We start from the raw sequence: 22,293 nt of genomic DNA on the forward strand, positions 1-22,293 counted from the left end.
GCATGAGTGCAAGGAATCGAACTTAAGTCCTCTGGTTGAGCAGCCAATGCCTATCACCGCTGAGCCATCTCTCTAGCCCCTGAAATTATTTGTTTTAGCTATTATTCTATCTCAGTAGAATAAGGTCTCTTTTTGAAGAAGAAGAAGAAGAAGAAGAAGAAGAAGAGAAGAGGAGGAGGAGGAGGAGGAGGAGGAGGAGGAGGAAGAAGAAGAAGAAGAAGAAGAAGAAGAAGAAGAAGAAGAAGAAGAAGAAGAAGAAGAAGAAGAAGAAAAAGGAAAAGAAAAAGAAGAGGAGGAGGAGAAGGAGGAGGAGGAGGCGGCCTCTGGGGCCCCTTCACCCAAGTCAAAAGATACTGAGTTCAATTCCCAGGAACAACATGGTGGCTCACAAACAAACAAAAACCCACTGTACTACAATGCAGGAAGTGAGAAGTACAAAGATACTCAGAAATGTTTGTTTGTTTTTCTTTTTTCCTTTTGAAGAAAATGCCCATTAAAACATTTATTCTGTTACAGGATGCTGTCATCAATGTGAAAGAGATGGCTGCTTGGCAAGAGCCACTCGGTCACACAAAGTTCTGAGCAATGGCCACCTTGGAATACTCCCCTTCCCTCTCACATAGGCTGGTTGGGACAGATTCCCATTGTCCTCATTGTCCTCAGTGAGGACCACATTGTTGGAGTAAAACTTTGGGGTCATCCAGGAGCCGGGAGCATGAGATATCCCACAATGAATATTTTCTTCTTCTGCCTCCTGGTGGCCAGCAGGATCCTTTCACCCACCTTGCTCACCCAACTTTTGTTATCCACATGGATGCAGCAAAGAGTCCTGTGGTATGGCCTGTCCCCAGGGCACTGTTGTCCACTACACGCAACCAAGTCATCCTCTCTCCGTGGTTCCCAGAGGTGCTGAAGCCGTGTTGACCTAATGCTCTGTTGACCTGGGTGAAGGAGCCCCAGAGGCCAGTGAGGACAGCCATGGGATCCCCAAACAGCAAACTACATTAGCCGCCTGGGAATCAATCTCCTGCCAGAAACCCGCTGGCAAGGCCCCGTTTGTTTGTTTTTCAAGGCAGGCTTTCTCTGTGTAGCCTTGTCTGTCCTGGAACTAGCTCTGTAGACCGAGCTGGCCTCGAATTTATAGAGATCTACCTCCCAAGTGCTGGGATTAAAGGTGTGCACCACCACTGCCTGGCCAAAAAAAAAGTATTTTAATATATTTGTAGCATATTTCTTTCTTCTGGATGTGAGCAAAAGTCTAAAAAGTGTAATTGTGGGCCAAGATCTATCTCAGTGTAACTAAAATTAGCAGTCAATTTCATAAAATACAGTATCTGTCAGCGGGTTAACAATTTCTGGCTATGTACTGCCTATAAATCATGGTAATCTATAAGAGAGAATATCATGGATAAAAGAATCATGTACAAAAACAAAACAAACAATAAACCCTTAATGCAGGGGGTGGTCATGATCATCTGATCAGAGATTCAAAGAGCATTCTGTGGAATTCTGAAACAAAGACAGAGTGGTTCTCACCAGAATTATTCAGCCAACAGTTCATAGGATGGCTTAGACTGAAAACCCTGGGGAACTAACTAGTGAGAGTCAGAAAGAACAAACAACAGATTGGGCAATATTTGCTGTTTGTCTGCGGGTTGTTTGGTTCTGTGGCTCGCCTTACGTGCTGAGTGATAAGGAAGTGAAACGTACAAAGGAAGTGCACAGCACACAGAGACGGGCTGAGTCTTCCTGGAGACATGAGGGAAGTGGGCCCTCAGGAGCAGAGATGCAGAGAGAGCTTTAACTCTTGCTTTTTTGACCAATGGAAAGAGCTGGAGATAAAGGGCCAGCACTTACGAGGCACATACTGCCCAAGCAGAGTCCATGTCTCAGCATCCAAGATCAAGCAGCTTAGCTTGTAACCAGTGTAGAGGGCATTCAATGCTTCTGCCATCCATGGGCACCTGCCCTTGTGCAAGAACACACACACACACACACACACACACACACACACACACACACACACACACACACACTTAAAGATAAATAAATAAAAAAGGAGAGAAAAAGCAAAGCATCAAAAAGAACGCGTTCCTGTGGGGATTGTGTTGTGGGGTATCCACCAGAGATTACTACTTGGACATGAATTTAAGCCAATAGAAAGACTTTATTAGCCAGACAATGACTACACTGAATGTTTGAGATCCCAGTGTAGCCTCCAGCCTTTCTCAGGGTGAGCTCTTAAGGACAAAAACCATATTCTGGCTTGACATACTTTCAGTTAACAAGAACAGTTAGCCAGAAGCAGAACCACAGAAGCCAAAAAGGCAAGGTTAGTACATTTAGAGGCTTTCCCAGAACCACGGACTTCCGTGGATTAGTTCTTTATTCCCTGCTTTCAGTTTGGCAGGTAGTGCTGTCTACGTGCTGTTTCATGGGCTGAATGGTACTTCCTTCATGGAGTCAGTTGTGCTGGGATCTGGGGCCCCGTTACAACTGTGCTCCGGCACTGCTGGTTGATAGCGAGGACACTTAGTGATGATACAAACACAGCAGAGTAGTTGCAGATAGATGTCCAAGGGAAAATGTCTATTGGGTTTTCATTAGAGTCACAGATAGCCCCAATCTTTGTGTTCATAGACAGCAGGGGAACGTGCAGCTCTTTTGAAGACAATGTGTGCTGTGACTTGTTTTGGCCAATTAAATGGGAGTGAGTTTGGGGTATGGAGGAGCAGTTCTGGAAAGCATTTACCTACCACACATCACAGTCTGGATTTTGTCCCTTGAAACACAAAAACAAGAGGACGGGGGGTCGGGGGGGAGGAATAAAAGAAAGGAAAGTGCTAAAGAAAACTATTTTTCAGACACGGAGATTTGAGGTATTGGTATTAATTAACCTATCTTTACTAATATAATTATTCAGATCCCCAACAAGTATACTAGAGGCAGGAGGGCCAGGGGAGAGTAGGGCAGAGTCAGGGGAGATGGATTACATTATCAGTATAGAATAACCTGGACTTATTAAAAGCTTTATGTATGGGAGGTCAAAAGACTCTACAAACCTGGCCTGCCAGTAATGCTCACACTTCTCACCATCTACAAAAACATGCTTGATTTAATATAGTCTTCCAGGAAAGCTATCCAGATACGTTCATGCCTACAAATGGAATGGCGAAATTCCCCAGAAGTGACCGTAGTACCCTTCCTCATTCCATTAACAAAATCTGCACTCTGGTGACCTCAGATTACTTCCTCTTTAGATTCTTCAGTGTTTAGTCTTGCCTTCAAAATTCCTGCCAGATTAGCCACTCTCTTCATGCACATCTTACCTGACCTAGTTCAAACTTACTCTGTCCCGGCCCTCGGGGTCTTCAACGGGTACCTGTGGAGGGGGCACACAAGTGGGGGGACAGGAGACGTGAAGAGATGAGGGCAAGTCTGGATTCTGATCAAGCCCCCGTTCACTGAAAAATTTCACAGGGTTTTTATAGGCACAGGGGCATGGGTATTTGTATAAGTGAGCGTTGCTATGGATACCTAACTCTGGAATGCTCCAGAGGTGTTTAGCTTTACAGCTGCTGTAATCACAGAAGGGGGAGAAATTCCAGAGAAAGAGGGAAGTTGTAAAAGATGTGGTTAGTCAGGAAAAAGTTCCCGGAACTGCTGCTTGCAGGCAGCTGGCCTTTAATCTGATCTTACCAGTAGTCTTACTGGAAAAGCTAGTTTATAGCCAGAAAGGAGTAGCTCGGGGGTCTTAGAATGACCATCCCCCACAATAAATCACAACAGGGTGGCTCCATCTTAATCTTACTTTTAGTCTAAGTGCCGAACCACAAGAGGGTCAGCTGGTTTCTGGTAAACAGACTGCTGGAGAAATAGAAGCCTAAAGGTGCAGGCTCTGACAAGATGGCTGAACACTGGCCATATAGCCTACTGTCCCCAACATTACTCGACTCATACGAGCCCACTGTCAATCCCACCTTCAATATATCTTCCACACATCAATGTACCATTGTTCCTAAGCCGGTCTTCTCTTTCTTCTTTGTTTAAGATGAAATGTCTTAGGACTGGCCATTAATCTCAGCACTCAGGGAGACAGAGGCTGGCGGATTGCTGTGAGTTCGAGGCCAGCCTGGTCTACAAAGTGAGTCCAGGACAGCCAAGGCTACACAGAGAAACTCTGTCTAGAAAAAGAAAAAAAAAATTAAAAGTATTAGGGCCGAAGAGATGGCTCACCAACTAAGAACAGTGGTTGCTTTTCCAGAGGACCTGAATTTGATTCCCAGAATCTACATGAAAGCTAACAAACATCTGTAACTCCAGTTCCAGGGGATCTGATATCCTGTTCTGACTTCCTTGGGCACCAGGCAACTACATGGTACACAGCTATTTACCCATACACAGAATAATTTTGGTTTTTTTTTTTTTCGTTTGTTTGTTTGTTTTTGTTTTTCTTTTTTGAGACAGGGTCTCTCTGTGTTAGCCTTGGTTGTCCCAGATTCACTTTGTAGACCAGGCTGGCCTTGAACTCACAGGGATCTGCTTGCCTCTGTCTCCTCAGTGCTGGAATTAAAGGCATGCGCCACCATGCCCGGGCCTAGATAAAAAAGTTAACATGTGTATAAAGCATTTAAAGAATAAAATCTGTGTATTTTATTTCACGTTTATGTGTGTGCTTGTATGTCAGGGCTTGTGCATCCCATGATGTGCATGTGAAAGTCAGAGGACAACTCTGGGGAGTTGGTACTCACGTTTTACCTTCTAAGGCTCCATCGTGAGCTGCAGTTGCAAATTCAACAGCAGCTGACCCACCCAACCCTTCCCACAGCTCACTAGTCCTTGCCTTCTGAATGGACCATTTGCTGTGTCTGAATGTTCCTGTCTCCTTATTTCAACGGATGCTTTCATCTCTAGCTCCACAGTATCCTTCTGTTCATCTTTTCATTCAAAACTCCCACGTGGCTCTCTCTCTTTCTCCTTCTTACATAGCACTCGGTCACAGAGTTCAAGTTCTCTTTGATGTCACACTGAGTAACCGTTCAGTAGAGATTGTGTGACTTGGCCAATGCTTCACTAATGGTGGCAGCTGAAACAAGAATCTTAAGTGTCTTCATATGTATACAGATACTAGGGTGAAAAATTATTACTTTGCTAACCTAAACGGGACAAAGGAAACATTCTGGGTGTCTTAAACCTAGTCTACTTCTAACCATATCTTACTGTCTGTCTTTTCTTTACCAGTCATAATGTATTTTGTTTCACTGTTATTTTCTCACTATGTAGCTGGCCTGGAACTTATGAAGTAGACAAGGCTGACCTTCAACTCACAGATTTTCCTTTCAGCCAGTGCTGGGATTAAGGCATGTGTCCATCCAGTGAATTTAATCCCATTCAGTTTTGTATATTGTTTAATGTTTTGGTTTTGTTGTTGTTGTTGTTTTTGGTTTTTTGAGACAAGGCTTCTCTGTGTAGCCTTGGATGTCCTAGACTTGCTTTGTAGACCAGGCTTTGTAGACTCCGTAGACCCCAGTGGTCCACCTGCCTCCACCTCCCAAGTGCTGGGATTAAAGACGTGTGCCACCACGTCCAGCTTGTTTAATGTTTCTATGCTAAATAGTCCAGATTTTTGGCAGAGCAGGATGAGTACCCGTGTACGGTTCATTATCAGATGACAAGTCCTCTTTTGGGTATTCAAGGCTGGAGTTCAAAGAAAAGATTAAATAGGACTCAGACCTCTGTGCAGTCCAATGGAGAGTTGTATGGCTCTATCTGACAGTGCTACAACTTCCTCACATCTGAGCTTAGGGGGTGGACAAGCCTGACCTACCCTATGCTTCTAATAACTCCTTCCTGTGTGGCTGGGCACGCTAACTCCGAGTCACATGTTTACAGACCTGTATTTGGAGCCTAGGCTGACTCCACACTAAGGCTGCAGACATTCTGAGGCCTCAAGGGCTTGAGGTGGGGGCGGGGGCAGGGGGCGGGGAGGGGAAAGGGAAGGGTGGGCCTTTCCCTGTTACTGTAACTCTACGTAGATTTCTGGGAAACTTGCAACAACATGACTTTTAGGGAAAAGTCTCTCAGCATAGACAAAAACAAACGGGTTGGAAACTGACACAGCAGGAGATGCACTTCCGCAGGAGGACGTCAAAAGGAAAAAGAGGAAGTGGCTAGAACAAAGGAAGACAGAAGGAAACTGGGCACAACAGGGTAGGTTTTGTTAGTGCTGACTTTTTATTTAAATAGAAGGCAGACAAATGGAATATTTTAGGGTTGGCGCTGCAGGAAGATAAGAATGGAATGAATGTTTTAAAGAAACAGTCCAGGAATAGACTTAGCATATGTTCCCCTGAGATTCATTTTCCTATTTTGCTTCAGTAAACACAACCACTCTGCGTTCAGCCCTGTGCTAGGGACATGGAAAGGGCTGGCTGAGTTCCTGATCTCAAGTATGGTCAGTGCAGCAGAACAGACATACTATAAGATGGGGGTGGGAGGGTGGGAGGGTAGGGATGGGGGTGGGATGGGGGGGTGAGGGGGTAGGGGAGTAGGAGGTGAGGAGGTGACAAAGGACGTGGGCTCTTAAATCAGTAGCAGAGTTCAAGGGATATTTACAATGTTAAGTATAGGTAACTTCTTCTTCTTCTTCTTCTTCTTCTTCTTCTTCTTCTTCTTCTTCTTCTTCTTCTTCTTCTTCTTCTTCTTCTTTTCCATTTCATTAATGGTTTTAATTCAAGAGTACCTCTACAATAGGAAGGTGAAGACCAGGCAGGGAAGTGAAGCATCTGGCTTAGTTGATAGGCATGTCCATTTCTGTTGCAGTGTAGTCACAAACTTAGCAGCTTACAACAATTCTCATTCATAGCTCACAGTTCTGCGGGTCAGGAAGCTGGGGCAGTGCTGGCCAAGTTCTCTGTGTAGACTGAAACTGTGGTTTCAGCCAGCTGTGCTCATCCAAGAGCGCCCCTATTGTTGGCAGTGGTCACTCCCAGGCAGATGTAAGAGTGAAGCCTTGTCTTCCATTGTACCCTCTGCTCCTGGAGCTTGCTCAAAGATCCCCAGAGGATGCCTCTCAGGGGAGAACAAATGCTAGTCGGACTGAATCAAGAGTCCCTGGAAGTATAGGTAACTTCTAAATGCTTTCCATGGCCTATGTCACCTGAGCCTCACAATAGTGTAGGAAACCCTGTGCTGGAGGTGGGAGTGTCACCCAGTGGGTAGGGTCCTCATCTAATGGGTACAAAGCCTGTGTTTGAGCCTTTGCACGCTGCTGGTGAGCCTGGAGTCAGCTCTTCTACTTAGCAGCCACCAACCCTAGGACAGTCTTACTAATTCCTTCTGAGTCTCAGCTGCTGTGTTTGCATACTAAGTATACGAGCTTGGTTGTGGAGCTAACATGGAGAGTAAAAATGGTATTTATGAAGTTTTCGCAGAGGTAGAAAGGACTGGGGTCTCAGGTACGTTGTAGTTGATGTTGCTCTAAGCCCCAGACCTACTAAGAACTGAGTAAAGATTTCAAAGTCCACACTTCCTTCTCTCTCTGTGTGAATTGTGGAAGATCATTCTGGCACAATATGGTGTTAATCCTACTGGGCAATTCAGTTCATTAGATACTACAATTTCTGAGCCAAATTCGAAGCAAGCTTTATTAAATACTGGCCAGGACCAAGGATATTGCGCAGGTCCATACCCAGGGTTCCCAGAGTATGGCACTGAATTACATTAGCCAGGGTTTTAAAGACAAAACCTACAAGATTATGTACATTCAACTTTGTCCAATCAGGGGCAAGCATACATCTGGACATGTTTCCTAAATAACTTCCCACCCACATGTGATCAACAGTTGGGGCAAACAAGCTTGTGTACAAAAGTGAAGACGTGTGGCTTGTTATCTTACATGAATAACATGCCAAGTATTCCAGGAAGTTATCAATCTTTGGACAAGTGGGGCTTACAGGTCAGAGAAGTGGCTTTCAAGCTTCCTAATGCTGTGTCCTAATACAGTTCCTCATGTGGAGGTGATCCCGTAACCATAAAATGACTTTCATCGCTACTTCATAACTATGATTTTGCTACTGTTATGAACTGTAACGTAAACATCTGATATATAGATGGTCTTAGAGGACCCCTATGAAAGGTCCATTTGCCCTACAAAGGGGTCATGACCCACAGGCTGAGAACTTGTGCATTAGGTGGGTTAAAGGCATTTTTGTTATATAGATCTTTTAAATATAGCAGTTAAACTTAAATCATACCTTTAACGATCACAAAGGTGGAGGATACGAATAGAAGCAGAAAGACTGGGCCAGAGGTTACGGCCATGTGGCAAACAGCTTCTAGAAAGATTTAACCATCCTTGTGCCAACTCTTATTTCCTTTTGAGAAATGTCTCTAATACACAAGGGTCATTCTCTGGCCTGTTCTTGCATCAGTAACTTGCTCAGCCTCCTTCCACTTCCTTCCCTCCTTTCTTTCTTTCTTTTTTGTTTAGTTTTTTGAGACATGATCTCTGTGTAACAGCCCTGGCTATCCTGGACTCACTTTGTAGACCAGGCTGGCCTCGAACTCATATCAATCTTCCTGCCTCTGCCTCCCAAGTACTGGGATTAAAAATGTGTGTCACCACACCCAGCTCCCGGACTTTCTCAACCTGTGTTGGTCCTCAGGCTCTCCCAGAAAATTTGAACCCGGAGGTTTGTCACTGTTAGAAACAGGTTGTTTGTTGTAGACACTTCAGATGGGCGGGTTGGTTCTCAAACTGTGGGTTGTGAACTCTTTGTGGGGCAAATGTCCCTTTCACAGGGGTGGTCTAAGGCCATCAGAAAACACAGCTATTTATACTATAACTCATAACAGTGGCAAAATTACAGTTTTGGAATAACAACAAAAATAATTTTATGGTGCTGGGCATCACTACAATGTGAAGAACTGTATTAAGGAGTCACAGCATTAGGAAGGCTGAGACACACTGCTGTAGAGCAAGGCCCCGGAAGACCCCATTTCTGCCAAAGCCTGTGCAGTTGTCGTCAAGGCTTCCCTGCCACAGCGAGTCCCTCCACTCCATGTACATGTTTATTCAGCTCATGCTTGTTTTCCTTGCTAAAGTGACAGTCTCCACCGATACAACTCTAACGCATGCCCAGTGCTAAAACCATTGAAAGAAGTAGTGAAAACACAAAAGCAAACTAGTATAGTAGGTGTGGGGAGAAAACCATGTACAGTCAGTGTAGGCGAGTGTTTGGAACGATTTCCTGGCTTGAGGAGATGGGGTCCACATTATTCTCGCCATGAAGATGGGGCATATGGAAAGGGGGTGGTGCTTAAGGGGAAACACTGGACTTGAAGCGCCCAGAGGAACTCCTGTGGAGATAGTAAGTTGGATAGCTGGAACTGGATCTCAGGGAGAAAAGCCAGAGCTGGAGATAAGTATATGGGAGCTTCTGGGATTTGCATTGTACCAGTGCTTCCTCCAAAAGGCTGAGATCACCCAGGATTTTAAATAAGAATCCAAGCACGAGCCAGGGCAGGCCTATGGTCCCAACACTCTGGGAGGCTTAGGTAGGCAGATCTCTGTGAGTTCAAGGCCAGCCTGGTCTACAAAGAGAGTCCAGGACAGTCAAGGCTATACAGAGAAAACCCGCTTTTGTTTTGTTTTGTTTTCCAAAACAGGGTTTCTCTGTGTAGCCCTGGCTGTCCTGGAACTCTCTTTGTAGACCAGGCTGGCTTTTAACTCACAGAGATCTGCCTGCCTCTGCCTCTCGAGTATAAATGGTGTGCCACCATGCCAGGCTTGAGAAAACCTGTCTTGAAAAACCAAAAACCAAACCAAACAAAAAAAAAAACAAGCCAAAAAAAAAAAAAAAAAAAAAAAAAAAAAAAAAAATCCAGGAATGGGATTCTAGAGAATACCAATGTTAAGGAAAGTAGTGATGGTAAAAACTCTCAGAGGAAATGACAAGGAATGATAGGACCGGAAGAATCAACGCTCGGGAAGGTGCTGAGTGAAGCAGGTGTGGGGTGTGTCTAGATCGGTTCCACATCCCTCCCAGCAGCCCCTTCTTCTACAGCTAGGCACCCATCAGGATGGACCCACTTATCCACACCCAGGGAATTTCCTTCAACTTATTCCTCTGCTTTTTGCTTTGATCCCTAGGCCTTCCTGTACTGTCTGGCTTCTTTGGCTCAGTGACTTAACTGGGCTATCTGATGACCGTTAAATGCTGTTAAGTCCCCAACAGAGAAAGAAACACAAATCAAAGTGACTTATGGCTCTTTTACACACAGCACACCTGTATCATTAGTACACCCGAGTAAAGAGGCAAAGCCTTAAGTTAACAGAGGCAGGCAGGCAGAGGGAGGTGGGCGTAGCACTGCTGCTGGCATGTCACATACAGACAACTTTGGTGCAGAGTAATAGGAGAAGCAACATCAAACCTGTGTGTACCTGTTGTTTGCTTTGGAACGTACATCAAGGAAAGAGAGGAAGGGAAAAAAGTAGTAAGTGGTACTAACTCAGGTCCCATGGTTTATAACAGTTCGAAACTGGACAAGTTCCAGCTATGATTAAACAGCGGCACACCAACTGACTCAGAATGCTTTGTAACCATCAAAAAACGATAACCATGTGGACATGGAAATGCCATGGTGAAATGAAACAAAGCAAAAATAAATAAGTAAATAAAAATACAAAAAAAAAAAATTGAATCACACCAAATGTTGGCAACGGTGTGCAGAAACTGGAATTTGTATGCCTTCTTATGTAGGATGTAAAACGGTGAAATCACCTTGGGAAGCAGTCTGGCACTATGTGCAGTTACCATTTGGTCCAGCTATGCCATTCCTAGGCATAAGCACAAGAGGATGAAAACCACAACTCCACACAAACATTGATGCACAAACATCCCTAGCAACATTGCTAATAACAACAAAAGGTACAGTAACAAGCCAAATGCCCATTAAGATGACTAAATGAAGAAATGTAATACTATTTGGACAGTCTATCCCATGCAAACATGGATGAAAGTTGAAAACATCATGCTTAGTAAAAGGCAGTCAGGAAGAAACACACATAATATATATGTGTACATATACATATGTAGTATGTATGTATGTATGTATGTGCCCAGACTGGGAAAATTTTAGGGATATAAAGTGTATTAGTGGTTCCTTATGGTTGGGCATAGCAGTAGATGTGGGATGATCAATTGAGAGTAACAGCTAAAAGATCTTTAGCTTCTTTTTGAGATAGTACAAATGTTCTAGAACTGCAGTGATGGTTGCACAAGTCGGCCGAGATATGGAGGATGTTTGGAGCATAGACTTCAACTTAAGAATTTTATTTTTCCATTTGCAAAGTGGGAAAATTGGTTCCACCCCATGTGGATGTCCCTGGGCACGGAGTGTTTCATGGGCTTGTTTTCTTGTCTTTTAGGGTTGTCTAAGCCTGAGGTGAAAACTACATGGTGATAAAGCCCACTAACATACCGAAGGGGTTTGAAAGTGGAGTCTTCCACAGAAGATAGGCTCATGTGGGGCTCAGTTATACATTTGTGAGTCAGGAAGCAAAATCAGCAGGGACCTTCTGCCTCCAGAAGGAAGCACGATCCTTTTGCCCAGGTGCTTGAAGAAGAATGTCTTAAGAACAACCTACGTGAAAATTCAGAAAAGCTTTTCATACTCTGAAAAAGCACAATGGTAATAAAGGTGATTTTGGAGATTTGGGCTTGTTGGGGCGGGGGCTGGGAAGGAAGCTGACATAAAGGAGCAAAGGTGTGTGATGCCAAGTTACCATAGCAACATGTTCTGCTGCTCTGTCGCTCTCTGCTCCTGGTCCTGGGCTTGCCCCCAGATGGGATGAGAAGCTTGGCAAATGCCAGAACTAAGCTTCTCTGCATGAAATTATTTTCTCCATATGCAGTCAAGAGAGGCAGGCATTCACCCTCTCCCACAAATGACGCTCAAACAGAGGAGCCTGCATTTTGACAAAGCAACTTCCTCTCCTTTCTAGAATAAGGCTGGAGACCCCATGTCTCCCTCCAATGTTCGGGATGGTGTAAGTACTCAGTAGAGAGCTGTGTCAGGAACAAATGATCAGAATTTACTCGGACACGCAGATTGGAAGGGAACATCATGGCTTATTGGCAAGAAGAGGCTCCTAAATTATACTCAAGGACACTCAGAAAGGAGGACTACATCCACAGGCCACGCACTTCACTGTCTGTTCCAAGCCACACAGTGTGTTCACGTCTGGGTCTGGCTTTTATTAAATTTTTTTTTCAGCCTGTGGCGCATTCCCCTCAAATATTGCGTTTATTATCTGGAGAGGGCAGAGAGCTGCCTCACCATTGCCACTCAGTCTGCTGTTCTGTGCACATTTCAGGTGTTGTAGGGGACAGCATGTGACAATGTCTGCTTACTGGACATTCTGTTCTCCAGGCTTCTGAGATCTTGATGGAGAAGGGAGCCTGCCCTGGCCAGCATCTGGGTACATCATTTCTTCCTCAGAAAGAACAGAGACAATCCTTCTTGGAGCCAGGACAGCTGTTTTTGAAATCATTCTTATAGGATTGGAAAGTGTCACTCCAGTCAGGAGGCAGGCTCTCAGTTCTGCCTGGAGGCAGGTGTTGAGGGTCTTACAGTTCGAGAAACTTCTGCCTGCTTCTCCTTTACTCTGAAAGTGTTACATTTTTTGGGCACAACCTCTGGGACTCTGCTTTCCTGGAAGACATTTTCTCCAAATAGCACCTCTGCTACTGCATGAAACCCCTTAAGCGAAGAAGGGGGGAACAAACAGAGAGGGACCCCCAACCTCACAGATGTGTGAATTGCCTCAGCTAATGGCTAACATGCTGGCACTCCCAAGAGGTCTCTCCAGTTAATCCCTACAGTGGTTCTGGGAGGCAAATGCTTTTCATTCCTCTTTTATCTTTGAGGAATCAAGTCTTAGGGAGATCATACTAGCAGGCCATGGCTGAACTAGTGTTTACATGCAGGCTCTGAGTATACACTTACAGCTAAAATAGCGAAAAGCAACAGAAGCAGCTGCTAAGTTTTGCCCTTGTCAAAACTTGGGGAGAGCAAAGGAAGAAAATAGAGGCACAAACAGAACCCTAATAACTCTGAGGCCCTAAAGTCACTAATTTTAGACCTTAACTGTAATCGCATATGTGCTGTGGTTGGTGGCAACAGGAAGGGACTGAACAGGAAATACCATGACCCAGATTCTGGCTAATGAGCAAGATTAACAAATACCAGAGCTGGCTTTGCTTCTAACGCAGTCCTTCAAGACTCAGCTCCCCATGTAAGCTTTTCTGAGAAACTGTATGATTTCTAGAATCAATCCTTTGCTCTGTACGACTGCTGTCTTTTGTCATACCTTGACTACAGCCTCCCCCCCACCCCCCACCCCTTTTTTAAAAAATCAGTTTCCTAGCTGGCTGAGCACCTGGAGTGCTGTGTCTTTGTACTCAGGACCTTGGAGACTGCCTAGCAGTCTCAGGTCAGTGCTGCTGCTCAGTAAATCATTCCCTTTTCCCAGTCTTGGTTTCCCAGATCTCATCATTATCCCACTTCCTTTGCATCCAGTCTTGGATGGGACTGGGCTGCTTAGCATAGGGCCTCCTTCTCATATCTGGGGAAACTGCTCTTTTATGACAGAGTATGTCCACTTACGGAAATTGGAAGAGGCCAGTCACCTTCTGGCATCCATGGCAGCTGGAACATATGACCATATCTCACCAAATACCCAAAATTTGAAGTAGAATGATCCAAGAATCTTGGGAAGTTTACAACAGTGAGAGTGGAGCTCCCCGATGTGCATCACACAATGAAGTGTAAGGAGTTCTCCACCTAGTGTGTTTCTGCGGTGTGATCTTACCTGTGTTTCCTGGTCATTATTTAATCGCTCTGCTTATTCTGAAACCTTCAAGGTCACCCTCCAATGGGCTCCTATTTTGATTACAGTAGTCAGAATTGGTTTTTTATTTGTTTTGTTTGTTATGCAACTAAAAGGCCTGACTGATATATTTGGTGACCCCAAAATACTTGGTCTTAGATAATGGGGATCCAAAGGTCAAGAAATAACTTACTCCTGCCTACATCCAAGACAGAGATATGGGATTACCACCTCCTTTGCTGCCTTTTTATCTTTATCATTGTCAAAATCCTAACTGCAGCAGGTGGGGCAGGCAATAAAACAAGGTTTGAGGATTAGGAAAGTCAAACTTAATAAGTCTAAACAGCTTCATGCGGTTCCCATATTAATGGGAGAGGCCTTCAAATTGACTAATTTTCAAATCTCCTTATTTCTATCCTAAGGCTTTTTTATAGCCAAAAATAATGCTAAGTGACTAATTTGTATTGGTTTAACAAATTCATCCATGGGTGCAGTAGCACACACCTGTAATCCCAGTACTCTGGGAGGCAGAGGCAGACACAGCTCTGTGAGTTCGAGGCCAGCATACTCTACAAAGTGAATCCAGGACAGCCAGGGCTGTTTCACAGAGAAACCCTGTCTCAAAAAAACCAACACCAAACCAAACCAAACCAACCAACCAACCAAACAAACAAAAAAACCCAAAATTTATTAACCATCCATTATGTGTCAGTCATCTATCAGGACAACAGGTCCGGGTGTGTTTTCTGGAAGGTATTCTAACTACAATGGTCAATCTCAGTTGTCATCTTGAGGTCTGTCGCCTGGCAGACCAGCTGCTAGGCATAAAGTAAGGTTTCACCCTTACTAGACTAATTGAGGTGGGAGGACCCACCCTCTGTGAAACTGGTTTGTGGGGAGTATTTTAGAAGTAGGCTACAAAAATCAGAAAAGTCTGTGAGCAGAGATTAATAGACAGTTTTCCTGGGAGCTCAGAAGACCAGAATGCTGTTAGAAATGTAGACCTTAGTAGGGCTAGAGAGATGGCTTGGATGTTAAGAGCATTGGCTTCTCTTCTAGAGGAGCTAGGCTCACACCTACCTTTCTGTAACTCCAGTTCCAGAGGATCTAATACTTTCCACAGGCACCAAATATGCAAAAGGTCACAGACGTAAATGCAGGCAAAACACCCAAACACATAAGATGGAGAAGGAGGAGGAGGAGGATGGGGAAGAAAAGAAGGAGGAGGAGGAAGAGGAAGAATGGGGAGGAGGAGAAGGAGGAGAAGAAAGAAGAGAAGGAGGAGGAGGAGGAGAAATGTGGATGGTAGAGATTGCATTTAATGAAGTTTCAGATGAGATAAACCTCTGTAGGGAATTGGATTAGAAGCCACAGAATTTGTTTCTACTTTGTCAATGTCCTGAAACTGAATGAGAAGCCAGCTTTAAAGGTGGCAGACTAATTTGGTAGGGAGAATTCCATAAGAATGCATGGCTACTATCGGATGCTTTTAGCCAGGTTTACAGCAAGACTCAGGAACAAAAAGCATATAAACATTTGACAAATGTATGCTCTCACTGGCAAGGAGAGTAGTTGAAATAAAGGTGTGGAATTACTGAGGTTAGTGTCTTTAAAAATAAGGGGAAAAAAAAAAAAAAAAAAAAAAAGAAAACAAACCAACAAACACTTTGTGTGGGAAAACAGGGAAGATACTTTGAAATCTTCCCAGGCATTGGCCAGATCCCAACTATCACGTTTCAAGGTGTAAGGCTGTAAACCTGTGAGCTCACTTGAAAGAGAGGCCGTTGGGGTAGACTGTTCCCACAGGATCATGAAGGGAAATGCTGTACTGATTTCAGCTGCCTAAGGGGGGTGGGGGGAAAGCAGGATGCTCTGACACTGGCTATGAAGTATCCTTGGAAAAGGCTGCTGGAACACATCTGTAACGGCTGGAACACATCTGTAATGGCTGGAACACATCTGTAACGGCAGGACTCCAGAGGCAGAGGCAGAAGAGTCTCAAGTTCTAGGTCAGCTTGGGCTGTCTGAGCTCTTTTCTCACTGCTCCTACTTGTAAAAGGGTGGCTGGTCACCATTTTTGGATGCTTTAAAAAACCGAATGAGATGAGACCTAGCAAGAGGGGGTAAGTCTCTAGGACCAGGTTCCTGGGGGATATATTATCCCTGACTGCTTCCTGACTCTCTCTCTACTTCCTGCCTACTGCTAAGTGAAATGTTCATGCCTTCTCCATACTGGTGGACTGAAAGCCATCAATATAAAAACCAAGCTAGACTGCTTATTACCAAACCGACTGACTTGCTCCTTACATGTGGCATATCATACCACCTTAGCCCACAGCTCCATGTGCTGAGGACGGTTTCCTGAGAGTACCTGTAGACCCTGCCTGAAAAGCATGCTTGGCTTTTGTGCCAGAAAACTGAGAATGCCGAAGTCAACCTCGTGGAAACAGTTCTGAAATAGCAATGCCAATAAGGCCTGTAGAGAAATGGCCTGGCCTCACGTCCTGCTGGAAATAACTCTGGGGTCTATTTTTTCAATGTTTCTCAAAATTTTCTTGATGAGATTTAGCTTCAGGCACCCTTGGTGGTGACCTGTTTGACAGCACACGAAAGACAGAACCATTTCTCTTCTCTGACTCATGCTCCCAGTCTCTGACTGGATTTCTTTCTGGCGTCACCTGCAAAATAAACCACTTACAGTTAACTTCCGTTCTCATGATCTGCTCCTGAGGAGCCCAGCTAAGATACCAAGTGCACTTGGAAAAATTACTCAAAGTCCTGCAAAATAAAGGTATCACTTTACCCCCAGAGACGAATTCATAAGACAGCTTAGTATCACACCTACCATACATAACCAGTTAGGTGCTGAGCACTGGTATGTGGGGAACACTCGTGGTTTCAGTGTGCTCCCCACGTGCTGTTTCACTTCTTGCTTCTCAGCAAAGCTTGTTTGACCCAGCCTCGTCTCTAATAGCTTCAGCACACTTCCTGCCCATTTCCTTGCCAGATGCTGTCCTTTATTTCAGCCCGGCTCACCCATTGTCACGTCTCTGAAAATGGCCAAGCTCTCACGCATTTGTGATCTGGCACATGATACTCTCATTGGCTCCCCACAGTTATTTCTCTTGCCTGTCAAGGATCCGCTCAGGTTTCTCTCTTCAGCAAGGCTTTACCACTCTCCCTCTTTTGTCTTTTCTGTCTATATCACACAAATAAACACAGTGAGGGCACACAGGGAGCACACCTGACTCAGGTATGTTTTTTTTTCTCTCTCACTGCATATCACTTAGGACTATAATTACATGCTTTCTTACACATGCTCTGCTTGGAACATCTGTCTACAGCAGAAATTGTGTCTTACTTCTGTATTTCTGGTGCATGCCTTAGCATCCAACTTTTAAAAACGTAAACATGTTTTTTATACAGGCGATAGTGTCACATGCCTTTAATCCCAGCACCAGGGAGGCAGAGGCAAGTAGATCTTTGAGTTCTAGGACAGCCAGGGCTACATAGAGAAACTCTGTATAGAGAAACAAACCAACAAAACGTAAAGTCTTTTGTTTATTTTATTTTATTTATTTTTTGTTTGTTTGTTTTTTGAGAGACAAAGTTTCTCTGTGTAGTCTCGGCTGTGCTGGATGGAGCTCACTCTGTAGACCAGGCTGGCCTCGAACTCGGCAATTCACCTGCCTCTCCTTCTCAAATGCTGGCATGAAAGTTGTGCTCCACTACCACCTGGCAATAAAGTCGTTTTTTAAAAAGTAAACAAACTTTATTTATTTTTTTTTAAAAAGATTTATTTATTTATTGCATATGAGTGCTTTATCTGCAGAAGAGGGCATCATCAGATCACATTATAGATGGTTTTAAGCCACCATGTGGTTGCTGGGAATTGAACTCAGGACCTCTGGAAGTGCAGGCGGTGCTCTTAACCACTGAGCCATCTCTCCAACCCCAGTAAACAAACTTTAAACACACTGTTGAGCCAGAAGAATAATCTCGTTTTCAGTTGAGGAAATGGGATCAATTTTAAAGGACTCTAGTCAATTTAGTGCAACTTATAGGTGGTGGTTGAGGGCCTCAGTATTGGCCGTTTGAAGGCAAAGCTGAGCATTTCTTCCACAGCACCTGAACTGTTAGGGGTTTGGGCCAGAGATGCCTATCACACGTCCTCTCCATCTACAACCTTAGAGGGAAGGTAGCTTTCCATCCAGACAACCTCGTCTCCAGCCATAGCTGCTGCCTGATGAGGAAGCCCAGTCAGCACTCATTTGAGAATCTGCAGTGATAAACAGCTGGCCACAGGCCCTGATCCTGTAGTGTGACAGGAACTAGGGACACTGAACCTGATATTCTGGAGTTTCTGTTTGGGGGTCACGTGATTTGATAGGCAGTAAGTGCGGATCTAGCGGCTGTTGAGATAGCTCAGCAGTGAAACACCCTTGTTGCTCTTGTAGAGGATGTGGTGCCTCCCTCACAACCATCCATAACTCCAGTTTCAGGAGATCCAATGACCTCCAAAGAGGGGTGGGCAAACATATACATGATGACCATCCAAATGTGCAGGCAAACACTCATATACATAAAACAAATATATCTTTAAAAAAAAAAAACAAAGTGGATCTAACATGAAAAGCACAGACAAGGCACCGTGATGAGTGGGAAATAGAAAGAAAGACGGAGGGAGATAGAGAGGGGGAGCAAAAGGTAGGGGGGAAGGAAAAAAAAGGCTGACTTTAGTTTTTTATAGTTTCCATTAACTGTTGACAAATGAATTCCATAAGACCTCTAATTCTTTTCTTTTCTTTCTTTCTGTTTTGTTTGTTGGTTTGGTTTTCTTAGAGTTTCTCTGTGTAGTCCTGGCTGTCCTGAAACTCACTCTGTAGACCAGGCTAGTCTCAAAGTCAGAGATCTACCTGCCTTTGCCTCCTGAGTGCTGGGATTCAAGGCATGGGCTGCCACTGCTGCCATTACCACCACCACCAGGCAAGGCCCTAATGTTTTTTGTTATTTTTTGTATTTTAATTCTTTATTGTTTAGACATATACTGACTATAATGTAATTGACTTGTCAACTCAAAGCAAGTATGCGGCTTCTTTTAAGCAAACCAAGAAATCAAGACACAATTGCAACCAATTTTGTTGTTGGTTTTGTTTTTCCAGACAGGATTTCTCTGTGTAGCCCTGGCTGTCCTGGAACCAGCTCTGTAGACCAGGTTGGCCTTGAACTCATAGATCCCCGGCTATTGCCTCCTGAGTGCTGAGACTAAAGGTGTTTGCCACCACTGGCCTGGGAGGGCATCAAATCTTAGTCTTCAGAGAAGACCATCTCCATGAGGTTGGCCTAAAGGCACTCGGACTCAACAAGCTTTTGAGGTGGGTCCCTCTGTAAATAGTGTAGGCACTGTGGTTAACTTCAGTTTTTGTCTGAAGTCATTATTTGGGTCTTTCCAGTAAGCTCTGCCTCCTGCTTGGCAGTAGATGAGCACACAGTCTTCAGTAATATGCTTCAGGCCCTACTGAACAACTGGCTGAGCTTCCATGCAGTCTGGACACCAGCTCTTCCCTTCCGCATCCTTAGAACTGCTGAAGTAGGTGAAAATGGTCTTGCCCTCGTACTCCTTCACAGCCTATTGAACTCCCTGAAGCTGGATACACTCACCTCCTTGAAGGTGGCCATGGGTACTGGTCCAGACAGGAGCGTGGGAGGTGCCCTAGGGTCCAGCCGCCTCAAGCAAGGCCCTAATTCTTTTCTTTCTTTCTTTTTTTTTTTTTTTTCTTTCTTTTCTTTTTTCTAGGCAGGGTCACTCTGTGTAGCCTTAGCTGTCCTGGACTTGCTTTGTAGACCAGGCTGACCTCTGCTTCCCAAGTGCTGGGATTAAAGGCGTGCACCACCATGCCCAGCTAGGCTCTAATTGTTAATAAAACATTTCCTTTTCAGCTAGTTCAGATCATTTTTTTCTGTCCCATATCAATATAGAGCTGTGAGTCTCATTTACTGACATCTCCCTAAGCGTGGTTGCGTGTTTACGATACATCCTCCTATTCTGCTTGCAGTGAAGGTGACTGCCTGTGGATGCCGCAGGCTGACTTCTTTGGAAGCAGATACTGAGGGAAGTGGGAATGGGTGTGTACGTGTTCTAGAAGGAGGGAGGAACTGGAATGTAGGGAGAAGGAAGTCAAGCTCCACAGAGGGCCTGAGAGAACCTCCGTGCAGGCCAGGGCTCTGGAGCATTTGCTGTCCTGCTGAGCATCCTGACTGCAACTTTTTCCTTACACCTCACTCAGGCCCTGGATGGCTGCCTGGGGACACCAGCCAATCTGGAGCAAACTGAGTCTCTGCATCTGAGAGCATCCAGAAGAACCAGAGCTGAAGGCTGTCTTCTGAGCACACTCTTTACGTTTGGGCAGGGAATCCTTCCTACAGGACAATCCTGTCTATCTCCTTGATTGTGTCACCATGTGACAGGGTGCCATTTTATTTTATTTTTTATTCTGAACATCTCATCCGGCCACCTAGCACGTCTGCTGAAGCTCACACAGCAGGTTCGTTGCCAAACCACACACTAAACAAAAACAGTTCTGCTTTTCAATTAAGATCTTGATCTGAAGTGATCCAGGAAGCCAAGAAAGGCATTCTCTCCTCTTCCTTCTGCTCCAGTCCAGTCTCTCTCTTTGGTGTTTGGTTCTTGGAGAAAGTATTTTCTTACATACTAAGTGTGGTCTGTTAGTAATGAATCAGTCTCTCCATTCCCTGGAACTGCTTCTTCTATGTCCTTTGTCAACCCCACATCTCCAGCAAGGCGCTCAGTTTTAGGAGTGGCGTCACGGAAAATATACTGCTCCCTTTTCACAGGAAAGCAGTATATGTCAGCCTTCTGTCAAAAAACACATGTAAGAAATCCTGTTCATGTTTGTGTTAGTCGGGAGTTTTCCAGGCACGTGTGTGCATGCGTGCATGTGTATGTATGAGAGAAAGAGACAGAGACAGAGAGGCAGGCAGACAGATAGATGGACAGACAGACAGGCAGAGACAGGGAGAGTTTTGTCTTGTATTTTATGTGGGTGGGTGTTTGGCCTGCATGTATATCTGTTTACCATATGTGTGTCTGATGCCAGAGGGCATCAGATCCCTCAAGACTAGACTTACAAGCAGTTGTGGGCCACCATGTGGGTGATGGAAACAGAACCCAGGTCCACGAAAATCAATGACTTAACAACTGAGTCATCTCTCCATCCTCCAGAATCAACTTAGGCTGTAGGTTGACAAGGGTAGACTCTGCAGGACAGCCTGCCAGCTGCAGACCCAGGAGAGAGGATTGCAGCTCGAGTCCAAAGGTTATCTGCTGAGATTTCTCTCCTGCCCAGGGGAAGACAGTGTTTTGTTCTATGCAGTATTTCAACCGAATGAATACGGCCCACTACATTATGATCTGCTTTTACTCTGAGTCCACTAATGTAAGTGTTAATTGCCTCCAAAATGCTCTCAAAGAAATATCTATATCATATTTGAGCAAATATCTGGGCCCCATGACCCAGAAAAGCTGACATAAAGCTAACCACTGTAACAGTATAAGTTGAATTATTTTTTGCAGCCTCAGTTTGTAGCAGAATTCCCAAGTAGTTGTGTGAGTGCCGGTTGCTGGGAGACCCACTGCATAGAAGGCCTGTGATGTACTGAGCCTCACAATAGATCAGCATCAAAGGAGAAGAAAGCTTCAAGTCCAGAAAAGATGCAAAAACCACCGGGCAGACAGAAACATTAGAATTACAAGACTAGTTTGGCAAACACAGACTCTTGGCCTTAATGATTTCCTTCTGTTTCATAGACGAAGAAAAGAGAACTCCAGAAAGCAAAGACCTTGTTCTTCTTTCAGATAGACTTTGTAGAGCAGGGCTGCAAAATCAGACCTCTGGGGCTGAGGTGTTTTTCCTCTTAACTCCCAGGTGTGGGTAAACTAAGGCACTGGCTGGGAGGGCTGCTCAAATTCTGAAGCTTTAGGTCCCTGAGTTCATCCAATGAATGGCTTTGGACATATGGATAATTTTTTTCCCAGCATATATTCCTATACCATGCTCTATTTCCTTACTAGGAATGTTCAAGCTCAGTGAGGCTGGTGTGGAGGGAGTGACTGTTCCTTGGAAATGCTATCAGTTGCTTTCTTTGCATCACTGCAGTCATGTTTCTAATAGAAACAAGTTAAGGGAGGAGGAGCTGGCTTTGGCTCACAGTTTCAGAGGGTTCAGTCTAGCAGAGCAGTTGCAGCATGAAAGAATGGCTCCCTCTGTGGCAGTGTGAGTTCTCAGCAGCGAGGGCTGGGAGCAGAGAGAAGGAGGCTCTAACACACACACACACACACACACACACACACACACACACACACACACACACCAAACAAA

At 44.7% G+C, this 22,293-nt stretch overlaps 2 pseudogenes; both read right to left on the reverse strand.

Annotated features, from left to right (window-relative positions):
* Window positions 1–566: 566 nt before the first annotated feature.
* On the reverse strand, window positions 567–8,860 carry LOC127192136 (39S ribosomal protein L14, mitochondrial-like; annotated as a pseudogene).
* Window positions 8,861–19,201: 10,341 nt separating this feature from the next.
* LOC127192137 (thioredoxin domain-containing protein 17-like) lies at window positions 19,202–19,573 on the reverse strand (annotated as a pseudogene).
* Between the last annotated feature and the right edge of the window lie 2,720 nt (window positions 19,574–22,293).

Source organism: Acomys russatus, chromosome 7, assembly GCF_903995435.1.
Source record: "Acomys russatus chromosome 7, mAcoRus1.1, whole genome shotgun sequence".
Taxonomy (NCBI): Eukaryota; Metazoa; Chordata; class Mammalia; order Rodentia; family Muridae; genus Acomys; species Acomys russatus.